At 40.8% G+C, this 12,561-nt stretch overlaps 1 protein-coding gene across 2 annotated transcripts in view; it reads right to left on the bottom strand.

The window, feature by feature from the left end:
* SLC16A14 (solute carrier family 16 member 14) overlaps positions 1-9,476 on the bottom strand; it is a 32,979-nt gene extending 23,503 nt beyond the window's left edge. For both annotated transcript variants that reach the window (XM_070753342.1, XM_070753340.1), the window contains exon 1: positions 9,276-9,476. The gene's annotated coding sequence lies outside the window, so the exon portion shown is untranslated. The remainder of the gene's footprint in view (positions 1-9,275) is intronic.
* Between the last annotated feature and the right edge of the window lie 3,085 nt (positions 9,477-12,561).

The following is a 12,561-nucleotide window of genomic DNA, read 5'->3' on the forward strand; positions in this document are numbered from 1 at the left end:
ATTTGTAAGGATATATTGATCGAGGATGTAAAAGAGTGCGTTTTTGTGTATTGAGATGATAATTTATTGGCTGAGAACCTAAATGATTTGCAATGAATGTTAGACACACTATACACTGTAACAAGGAGTATGGATCAGAAAATTAATGTATCAGGGACAGAAGGGTTTTTGTTTAACAGAAAACTCAAAGTGAAAACTGCAAGTTATGCAAAAATTTTGAAATAGATGAGCAAGTGAATGATATGTAACCTTTGCTAGAATGCTTTCTAAAGACAGGAAATTGGACAGAAAAATGTTAAGAGGTGCAAATCCTATTCGAAAGGGAAATGCCAGCATGTAATTTGTTTACAAGGAATGTAACAATTGTTAGAAGAAGCAAAACTGTCACTATGTAAAAAAAGTCTTCTGACTTTGGGAATAGGAGTTGGCATTGTCAAGAGAAACATTAACATTAATTGAATGCTGTAGAAATGGACATTTAATAATAAACAACAGAAAGTAAAAAAAGAAAAATAGTTTCTTGAATACAAAAATGAGTGACCTATGCAAAATAAATAAATATATAGACCGTACGAATAATAATAATATATTTATTTAATACATTTTTATGCCACTCATCTTCCCTATAACGTGACTCTGGGCAGCTTAAAGATAAGGATCGAATTGCAAAATAAACATATGAAGGAAGAATTATTACCTTGGTGAATTTTCATGAAAATTAAAATATTATTTCGAGCATCATACATTCCCATTTCAGTAGAAGAAATTACCAAACCAAGAAAAGAATTGCTAAAAGATGAGATGTATTTACATGATTTACCGTATTTTTGCAGTATAAGATGCACCCTTTTCCTCCCTAAAAGAGGCTTAAAAATCAGGTGCAGTTTATACTCTGAATGTAGCTTTTTTCAAAGCTTTTTTCCCCAGACCTAACTAGGTGCTAACAATCTTCCCAGTTCTTACCGTGCAGGTTGTATCTTTGTTACTCTCTACAAAGAATGTTTTCCAAGCCCTAAGTCTTTGCAGGGGTTTTTTCCCATTGGTATAACTTGCTCTGAATATTACTTCTTCTAACTTTTATATACGAACACACATATATCCATACTTCTCTATCCTACATTTATATTATTTACTATTTCATTACATTTGTTGATCACATTTTAACAATTTTTCCCTGTTTATTTAACTTGTTTGTTGGGTTGAGAGAGAATTGTGTTCAATAAAAAATTGTTGAAGAAAAATGTGGTGCATTGCTTTCTGGGTAACCCTCATATATATATGAATTGGGTGAAACCACACTCAATAGCAGTGACTATGAGAGGGATCTTTGGAGTCCTAGTAGACAACCAGCTAAACATGAGCCAACAGGCAGCCAAAAAAAGCCAATGCAATCCTAAACTGCATTAATAGAGGGATACAATCTAGGACTAGGGAAATATTAATACCACTCTATAAAGCCTTAGTGTGACCACACCTACATTACTGATATAAAAGATATTGAAACTAGAGAAAGTGCAGAGTAGAGCCACCGGCATGATTAGGGGACTGGAAACTATAACATATATCTGGGCATAGATAGTCTAGTGACGAGATGGCCCAGGGGAGACATGATACGTTCTCCAATACTTGAGGGGCTACCAGAGAGGAGAGGGGGTCAGACTGTTTTCCAAGGCACTAGAAGGCCAGACAAGGGACAATGGATGAAAACTGACCAAGGAGAGATTCAACCTGGAAATAAGGAGAAACTTTCTGATGGTGAGAGCGGTCAACCAGTGGAGCAGCTTGCCTACGGAGGCTGTGGGAACTCCAAAACTTGAGACCTTCAATAAGAAATTGGACTGCCATCTGTATGAAGTGGTGTAGGGGCTCCAGCTTGAGGGGGAGGTTGTACTAGATGACCTACAAGGTCCCGTCCAGCTCTAGTAATGTGTAATATAATCTGTAAAGTGCTTCTTAATAATAATAATTTATAATAATAATAATTATTGGATTTGTATGCCGCCCCTCTCCGCAGACTCGGGGCGGCTAACAACAATAATAAACACAACATGTACAATCCAATAATAAAAAAACAACTAAAAACCCCTATTATAAAACCAAACATACACACAAACATACCATGCATAACTTGTAATGGCCTAGGGGGAAGAGCTATCTCAACTCCCCCATGCCTGGCGGCATAAATGAGTCTTGAGTAGTTTACGAAAGACAGGGAGGGTGGGGGCAGTTCTAATCTCCAGGGGGAGTTGGTTCCAGAGGGCCTGGGCCACCACAGAGAAGGTTCTTCCCCTGGGGCCCACCAAACGACATTGTTTAGTCGACGGGACCCGGAGAAGGCCAACTCTGTGGGACCTTATCGGTCGCTGGGATTTGTAGAAACAATATCTCCCTCTCCCATGTGCAGTTGCCTTTGGCCCTCTTGCTGCTGGTCATTTGAGACAACTGGGCAACAGAACTGTCAATCAGAACACAGACATGCAGGGCAATTCCCCCTATCAATATTCTATAGGAAAGGGAAGAACTGAAAGATAGTTGGTCTAGAAGAAGTGGTCTGAAGGAATCTTGGAGATTTAGCACCAGATTAACTTAATACAGATGATTCTCAACTAATGGAGTCCCACATGTCCTCTGTAAGTAATGAGAGTAGTTGAGGTACCCATGTGACTGAATTTGATTTTACAGCTTCTTTTGTGATCATTAAGCAAATACAATAGTAATTAAGCAGATCAAAGCATTTCTGTGAGTAGTTTTTCTTTCTTGGAAAGTAACTGAAAATCCAGAAACTGGCAAAAAAAGTGTCATAAATTGTAGTCATATGATTGTGGAACACTGCAATTGGCCAGAAGGGTGAGCTGGTTGCCAAGCACCCAAAATAAAGTCATATGATTTATGGGGGTGGATGCAGCTGCTGAAACTCCAGAACTAGCTTTTGGGAAGGTGCATCATAACTTCAATTGCTAAGCAACTAGTAGTTAAGTAAAGACTACCTGTAAACATTCACAGGGACCTTGTTTAACATTAAGGAAGTAATTTTGCACTTTTGTATCCTGCCTATAACCTTCCTACTCAAATATATCTAAAGCAATAGAGAAGCAAACAAAAGTACTGTATTTGCAAGTGTTGTAAGCTGCCTGGAGTCATGTTTATAAGTTGAGCATCCTTATAAACGTGTTTAATAAATAAATAAATTCAGGCAACTATTTAACGATGGCAACAAAACTAATACATCCTTTAGTTTAGAGCAAAGATTTTCAAACATAGCAACCTGAAGATGTGTGGACTTTAACTCCAAGAATTCTTTTTCCGAAGAAGTATGAAGTGGTGTACCCCGAGGTTCAGTTTTGGGACCTTTACTTTTTAATTTATTCATTAATGATCTGGATGTAGAAGTAAATAGTGAGGTAGTAAAGTTTGCTGATGACACTAAATTGTTCCGGGTAGTAAAAAGTGAAACTGATTGTTAGGAGCTCCAGAAAGATTTGTGGAAATTGAGCAAGTAGGAAATGCATTTTAACCTAAACAAGTGCAAAGTTATGCATATCAGGGCAAAGAACTCCAATTATACCTACCAAGTGATGGGGACCAAACTTTCTGAGACAACCCAAGAAAGGGATCTTGGGGTTTTGGTGGACAGCTTAATGAAGATGTCAACCCAGTGTACAACAGCAGTAAAAAAAAAAAGCAAATTGCATGCTTGGCATGATAGGAAGGAAATCGAAAATAGATCAGCAAGTATTGCTTCTGTAAAAATCGATGATGAGGCCACACTTGGAGTACTGTGTACAGTTCCGGTCACCGCACCTCAAGAAGGATATAATGGAACTGGAAAAGGTGCAAGAAAGGGCAACAAGAATGATCAAGGAAATGGAGCACCTCCCTTTTGAAACCAGGTTGCAACGCCTTGGTCTCTTCAGCCTTGAAAGACAGTGTTTAAGAGGTGACTTGATCGAAATGTATAAAAATCATGCATGAGATAGAAAAGGTGGATAGTGAAAAATTATTTTCTCTATCACATAATACTGGGACGAAGGGGCACTCCCTAAAGCTCATAGGTAAGAAAGTGAGGACAAATAAAGGGAAATATTTCTTCATCCAGAGGGTCGTTAGTTTATGGAATTCACTTCCAGAAGAGGTCGTGACAGCTGTCAGCCTTAATAGCTATAAAGGCAGGATTAGACAGATTCATGGATGCCAAGTGTATCGGTGGTTATTGAAATGGATTTCCAAGTGCCGCCTCTATGTTACTTGAAGCAGGCAGGATTCCCTTGAGTACCATTTGTTGGGGGTCAGGGGAAAGGGAGGGTTTTGCCTTCTCTTTCTGCTCAAGATCCCCATGGACAATTGTGTGACACAGAATGCTGGACTTGATGGGCTTTGGCCTGATTCAGCATGGCTCTTCTTACGTTCTTTTTCTGAGAGTTGGCCTACGTATCTTCAAATTGCCAAGTCTGAAAAACATTGCTTTGGAGGTATTCTAGATTGAATTTCATTTCGAAGGCAGCAAAGCAAATAAGAAGAGGACACATTCAACAAGGAAAGAGCGTAATTCCCTCTTTACAGTCTAGTCCAGTGATGGTGAATCTTTTTTTGCTCAGATGTCAAAAGGGCACACATGCATGCGACAACGTATGTGCGCCTGGCCACATTCATAATGCAACACCCTCTCCTCATGCACGTGTGCATAACCCTCTCCATGCTGCCTCCCCCATGCATGCACGTAGGCCCCACTGATGCCTCCAGACTTCTGGCAGGCCCGTTGGGCCATTTTTCACCCTTCCCAGACCTCAGGAAAGCCTCTTGAGCCTGGGGAGCACAAAGAACGGCCCAACAGGCCTATCAGACATAAATTTTCAAATGTCCAATAGGCCCGTTGTGTCTGTTTTTTACCATCCACAGGCTCTGGAGGCTTTCCTGAAGCCTGGGGAGAGTGAAAATGCCTAGGGAGGCTGAAAACAACTGGCCAGGGCACATCCGCATGCTGGAGCTCACATAGGGCAACGCCTCGTGTGCCCCCGGATATGGCTCCGCGTGCCACTTGTGGCAAGTGTGCCATAGGTTCACCATCATGGGTCTAGGGTAACTTGGTCTGCCTGAACTGATATAGCCTAGTATTCCTTGGCCACTTTTTAAACCATTTCTTTCTTTCTTTTTCTTTCTTTCTTTCTTTCTTTCTTTCTTGGATTTTTATGCCGCCCCTCTCCGGAGACTCGGGGCGGCTAACAGCAATAATAAGACAGCATATAATAATAATCCAATACTAAAAACTCTGGGGGGAGTTGGTTCCAGAGGGCTGGGGCCGCCACAGAGAAGGCTCTTCCCCTGTGTCCCGCCAAGCGACATTGTTTAGTTGACGGGACCCAGGGAAGACCCACTCTGTGGGACCTAACTGGTCACTGGGATTCATGCAGCAGAAGGCGGTCCCTGCGATAATCTGGTCCGGTGCCATGAAGGGCTTTATTGGTCATAACCAACACTTTGAATTGTTACCAGAAACTGATTGGCAACCAATGCAGACTGCGGAGTGTTGGTGTGACATGGGCATTTTTGGGAAAGCCCATGATTGCTCTCGCAGCTGCATTCTGCACGTTCTGAAGTTTCCGAACACTTTTCAAAGGTAGCCCCATGTAGAGAGCGTTACAGTAGTCGCAGATGTCTTCCCCTGATTCTCCTCATTATCTGTAGAGCTCATGAGGCAAAGCCCTGGCATGAACCAAGGAATACAGGCATAAACCACTTCCCTGCTACTACCAAGAAATCTATACTGATGTGTTTGTCGTATAACCCAGAATCAAAATCAGCTTGATTCTTGGTGATACCAAGATCCCTTTGTGTCACTAGATGTGGGGATATTGAACTGTCAACTTTTGACCAAAAGCAAGAGAGCCAGACAGTTCAAATGGGTATAAAGGTTTATTGTAAGCTCTGTAAGCTTGAGCTCTTTACAAGAATCTGAACGACAGGTCATCCTCAACTTACAACCCCAACTGAGTCCAAAATTTATATTGCTAAGTGAGAAATCTGTTAAGTGAGTTTTGTTCCATTTTATGACTTTTCTTGCCACATTTGTCAAATGAATCGCTGAAGTTAAGTGAATCTGATTTCCCCAATGACTTTGCTTGTCATGTCACAAAAGGGGATCACATGACTCCAGGACACGTCAACCATCATGAATGTGAGTTAGTTGTCAAGCATGCAAATTTAAATAACATGACCATGGGGGGATGCTGCAATTGTCAGAAGTGTGAAAAATGGTCATGAATTGCTTTTTTCAGTGCTGTTCTGAGAATCACAGGAAAGGTCTCTAGGGACCAGATGCAATCCAAAGGCTTCAATCCATCTATTTCTGATAGAAAAATTAAGCAACTTTTAAGAGTTACTGTATGTTCTATTCGAGCTACAGAGAAATGCTTCTTTGCTTCCTTCCTTCCTTCCTTCCTTCGTTCCTTTCTTCTCTCTCTCTCTCTCTCTATATATATATCTCGTATTTCTAATGGGTACATAGCTAACATCTATATTACACCACCATACCACCTCTTCCCCATTAATTTATCTAAAAAAAAGTATGTATGAATAGTCTAACTTTTTCCAGTCTGGCATCCTTTAGGTGTGTAGGCCTACAGGTTCTTAGACTGAAGAGGATTGGCACTTAGTCCAACATTGCCAAAAAACACAGGTTGAGATAAATGAATATTAATTCAATTCAACTAATATAAATAAATTATGAAGAAATAATTTTGCATTTGCAAATAAAGTTATTTGGAAATAGACTGAAAAAGTAAGTACAGCCCTAATGAATTCTGTGTATTATGAGGACTTATTGCACAATTCTTGTTCATTTCCCTTGCCAAGTAAACCTAAATGCTTTTCTCGAGTAAGCTCTCCAGATATTACTCTAATTTCTAAGAAAGCGTCACAGGGTTGCTGGGTACATGGGTTCAAAATCATCAATGAAGCAATGTGTCTTAGAACAAAGTAGTGCACAATAACAAAACTTTTTTTAAAAACCCACACACTCAATGTTTCACATTATTAAAAGTTATTGGTTAACTTTTAATTTTGGAGTACTAATTTATTCAGGGAGAACCATCCTGATAAAGATTGTCATGTTTAATACCTACACATTTGACCTTCTAAAACATAGATTCTTAATATTTGAAGTTTGTGTTTCTATGTGTTATTTTAATTTTATTAACTTTTTTTGTTTTAATCTGTAAGTCACTCAGAGTCACCTAGGAACATGGGTGGCATAATTTATTTAATATTAATTTTAATAAATAAATAGATTATAAAGCACATTGAGTTGTACTTGTTACTACTGGTATTATTACTTGTTTAAATAAAAACAGTAGTAATATTATGATTATGGCAGGCTTGCTATAGAAATAAGTATGCCTATTTAACCATTTTTCCCAACCTGTTGTCTTCAAAATATATTGGACTACAACACCTTTCATACTCAGCCAGTGATGGGCTCCTCGGGTATGGTCAGGTATGCAGAACAGGTAGAAAAATTCTGAATTTTTTTCTTTTTTTCCCTTCTGGGCTTTGGGTGTTTTTCCTATAGCAGTAAATGAGGATGAATGTGTATAATTTTAGAAGAGCTGTGTGTACGTTTGTGTGTGTACATACGCATACAGTTTATATATTAGATATGTATATTTTTGTGTGCCTGTGTGTAATATCTATGTACACATATGGCATTGATACATAGAATTAAATAGTATATTTTGGATGTTCCCTCGTTTTTCACAGGGGATGCGTTCCAAGACCACCCATGAAAAACGAATTTCCGTGAAATAGAGGAAATATTTTTTTAATGTATTTAATGAGTATTTGGACTTTTAAAACCCACCCTTTGCATTAAACAGTCATTCTATAATGTTTCTCAGCTGGAACTACATGTGATATCCTACCAGTTTTTTTAATAGAGTACAGTAGAAGAATTTTATGAATTTTTAATGGATTTAAAAATTTTAATGGATTTAAGCCCATATTTGAAAACCCGTGAAGTAGCAAATCCGCAAAAGATGAACCACGAAGTAGCGAGGGATTACCGTAATAATAATAATAATTTATTAGATTTGTATGGCACTCCAAAGACTCAGGGCGGCTCACAACATACTAATAGAAAATAGATAGGAAAATTGTATCTCTTTGAGGCGAGGAGAGGCCAGGCACCCTAACCCTAAACCTAACACAATCCTTTGACTTGAGTGACATCAAGTTGGCCACATTTAAGTCAGTCACATGACCTTTAAACCACCCCCTGGTCACATGATCGTCAAGATCATGTGACCAGGGTCCTCGGGGAGGGGCGGCATACAAATCCAATTAAACTTAAATTTAAGACACTCCCACCTGGTCAGCTGGCTGGCAAGCCACACCCACAAAATAAGCCACGCCCACAGTGTGGTAGTTAAAATTTTTGCATCCCTTCACTGTACCCAGCCAACGTTGGGCATGAGTTGTAGTCCAACAGATCTGGCAAGATGCTGGACTGGGAAAGCTATCCTTTGGATACAGTACTGCTACTGCACTTATGTAACACGGATATTTATTTCTTTGTTGCCTTTATATATCACTTTTACATGACCTCCACCAGACTATAAACAGTGACACAGGCGCAGCCTCGTTTGTATGTTCACAATGAAATTTTGAGGTTAAAAAATATTAATAATATTCAGCAGCTCCACAGCTGAGCTTTGCAATCGCAGGTCACCACTTTACCTCACCAACCCCAGTGTTTCTTTCTGCTTTTCGAAAATAATGTAAACGATATAACAACAAATTGTACGAAGTCCACAAAAGCCGGGCTTCTCTTTCCTCATTCAAACCCACGGAGCGCCTCCCCGCCCACCCTTCAAGCCAGGCTGGACCAGGGATCAGCGCCCCCCCGAGAAGCACAGCTCGCCAGCCGAGTGCGGACCAGGGAAGCGCCAGGCTCAAAAAGGCGCTTCCCGGGGAGAAGAATCCGGCGCTTGCAAAGAGCCTCCGACCAAGCGGCAGAAATCTTACCCAGCGGAGACGAGAGGCGAGTGACCGCCAGTTACCTCTCTGCAGAGCAGCCAACCTTTATCGCCGCCGGCAGACAAAGCTGCGCCGCCGCCGCCGCCGCCGCCGCCGCCGCCGCCGCCTCCTTTGCCTTTCTACCTGGGCGCTCGCATCCTTCCTCACCGAAACAATCCTAAACCAGCCCGGCCTGGAAGGAGAAGGCGGGAGGGAGAGAAAGAGACCCGGATAGGCCGAGTAGTAGTACACACACCTCACCAACTCACCCCGAAAGGGACCGGGTTTTTTTTACTCCCGAATGCCTCCCGAGAATTGGGACGGCACCGCCGCGGGTGCTCGCCCCCGTTTTCCAAGAGGCATTTTATTTTCCCCCCCACTCAGCGCCCGGAGCTTTTCTCTCGAAAAGGCGCGAAAGAGTTGAGGGAAGCCAGCAAGGCTGAGGCTGGGTTGAGGCTTATATCCTCCATTCTCCCCTCCCGGCCGTTGCCCTTTTGTTCCCAGAGGAGTTCCCTCGGTGTAAATCTCCTCCTTCTTCTCCCCCCCCCCCCCAACTAGCCCATCGCTTGTCATTTGCGCGGTCTTCCAGGCGGGCGACACGCGCGCGCATACGCGCGCACCGGCTGGCGCTGGTTTTGGCAGAAGCTTGGAAGCCCCGCGCATGCTCTCGCGCGCCCCCTCGGGGCCGGTGACTGAAAGGTTCTGGGGTGGGGTTTGGAGGGTTCTTGGAACCTGCCTGGCCGGGCGGCTACCGCGAAGCTGGCAAGTCGCTTCTTCGGGCAGGTTAGCGGCGTGAGCTGGCCGGCCAAAGCGGTATCTTCCTCACCTGTGGCATTTTACGGTCTGAACGGCAAGGGGACCGCGACGAAACTATGTGTGCAACTGTATTTATATTGCGATTTTTTTTCCACATTTTTTTTTAAATGAAGGATTTTCTTGCACCTCCAAAGCTGACGTGCAACTGCGGTGGTCTCCAATCTTGGCAACTTTAAGACTTGTGGACTTCAACTCCTAGAGTTCCTGTGCTGGCTGAGGAACTCTGGGAGTTGAAGTCCACAAGTCTTAAAGTTGCCAAAGTTGGAGACACCAGCTGCCAAGGTTGGAGGCCCCGGGTATAGTGTATACAGTATTTTATTCCTTACATACATTTATTCAGGAACTAATTGTAGAACTAACAATCCTTGGTGCTCCGTGTTGGTTTATTTGTATGCTGCCCCGAGTCTACGGAGAGGGGCGGCATACAAATCCAATAAATAATAATAATAATTATTATTATTATTATTATTAATATTAATATTAATATTATTAATATTATTAATATTATTAATATTATTAATATTATTAATATTATTAATATTATTAATATTATTAATATTATTAATATTATTAATATTATTAATATTATTGGTCATTTGTCTTGATTTATTGTTTATTTGAACACAATTCAAGGTGTTGGTTATTACCGTTAAAGCCCTAAATGGCTCAGAGCCAGACTATTTATGGGACCGCCTCCTCCCCCATACCTCACTGTGGCCAGTAAGGGCCCACAGAGGCCAGTAAGGCCAGGTCTCGTCTTCCAAACAATGTCAGGACCTCAGGGAAGAGCCTTCTGTGGCGGCTCCGACCCTATGGAATCAACTGCCCCCCAGAGATTCGCATTATCTCCTCTCTACTCGTTTTTCAGAAAGCCGTCAAAACCTGGCTTTTCAGGCAGGCCTGGAATTAAGATTGATTGTTAATACACATGGTTTTTTGTTTAATGATATATGCGATTTTATTGATGTTTTTACTGCTTTTTTACTTGTATTGTATTTATAACCATTGTTAGCTACTTAGAGTCCATTTTGGAGTTGAGTGGCATATAAATGCAAATAATAATAATTAATAATAATATATTATTAATAATAATAAATATATTATTATTATAATTATTATTATTATTTGTTTGTTCGTTAGATTTTTATACTGCTCTTCTGAGACTCAGGATGCTCACAAGTAAATGCAAAACATGTAACAAATTTAATAGTAAAATACTCTAAAAAACTTCAATACTAAAACATATAATTTAAATTCTAAAACCCCAATATATTTAAAAAAAACCATCCACATTCATCCTATCATTCAGGCGTATGCCAGGGTAGATGTTAAAAATTTGACTGGCCTCTGCCGGCAGAGGTGCGTTCTTAAGGCCTTATGAGAGACTGAGAGGGTGGTGGCAGTACGAATCTCTGGGGGGAGTTGATTCCAAAAGGCCGGGGCCACCACAGAGAAGGCTCTTCCCCTAGGCCCTGCCAAATAGTTGGTTGATGGAACCTGGAGAAGGCCAACTCTGTGGGACCTGAGCAGCCACTGGGATGCAATGAGGTAGAAGACAGTGTTGATGTGACACGGCTCGGTTAGTTGAGTATTGAAATCTCTGCAGGCAAACCACCAAACTCGGAGAAAACCAAGGACCCACAGCTGCATCCTGAGCTACGTATATTCCTTTCTAGTAGAACCTTTCCCATAAACTCCACTGTGAGGTGTTTAGGTCGGCCTTTTTCTTTCGTATAGTTGCTGCAACAGCGGGACAACCCTGCACCTAGTTTCAAAAGCCTTGCACAAATGGTCATTTGACAGTTCTGGCATGGATGACCTGCTCCTCTGCCAGCTGGGTAGAGGACAAATGAAAGAAGGATGAATAAGTGTGAAAACGCTTCATCTGACTCTGTCCCATGCCCATTTTTGGCCTTGGCCCCAATCTATCACTGAGAGGCAATCCTCAAAAGACTACCCATGAGATAATGTTTGTTACCATGGAGCCACTGAACAATTTGCCCCTCTTGGTTTTATAGTTATAGTTTATTAGATTTGTATGCCGCCCCTCTCCGAAGACTGTAGTAATTGTAGTAATTTTTATTAAACGTTGCAATTAAAAGACTAAGAACTAGAAAATGAGAGAAAAAAGAAAAGTTAGAAAACATCGAAGAGAAAATAAATATAGGAAAGGGAAAGAAGAAATATATAAAGAAATTATTTACCTGTATATCACACGAATAAACACTTTAGTTTTGCTTAATTTAACATGCATTAACATTTATAACTTTGGCTTCCTGATCTTGTCTACAAGCATACAAAACAATAGGTCTTTTCTACTTGATGTTTACATTAATTCTTGATATATTCCATTAATATTAAACTATTCAAATATTAATATTATATTAAATTATTGTTCTATTAATCTTGGAAAAAGGAGCAAAATCAGTGATTTTTATCATCAGGATTATAAAGTTAAATGATTTCAAAAATAAGCTGTCAACATAAAGGGACAGCCTTCCTTTAGGTCACTGGGCACATCTGATGCTTTCACATAAGTCAAGAGCATTCTTATATCGCAAGTAGAGGCATTCAGAAAAGTTGGATTGTACGATTGTAAGTTTACCTGAGCTATGATGTGATCCCGCTGGTGAGACCACATTTGGAATACTGTGTTCAGTTCTGGAGACCTCACCTACAAAACGATATTGATAAAATTGAACAGGTCCAAAGACGGGCTAAAAAAATGGTGTAAGGTCT

The sequence above is a fragment of the Erythrolamprus reginae genome, chromosome 5, assembly GCF_031021105.1.
Source record: "Erythrolamprus reginae isolate rEryReg1 chromosome 5, rEryReg1.hap1, whole genome shotgun sequence".
NCBI classification, from domain to species: domain Eukaryota; kingdom Metazoa; phylum Chordata; class Lepidosauria; order Squamata; family Dipsadidae; genus Erythrolamprus; species Erythrolamprus reginae.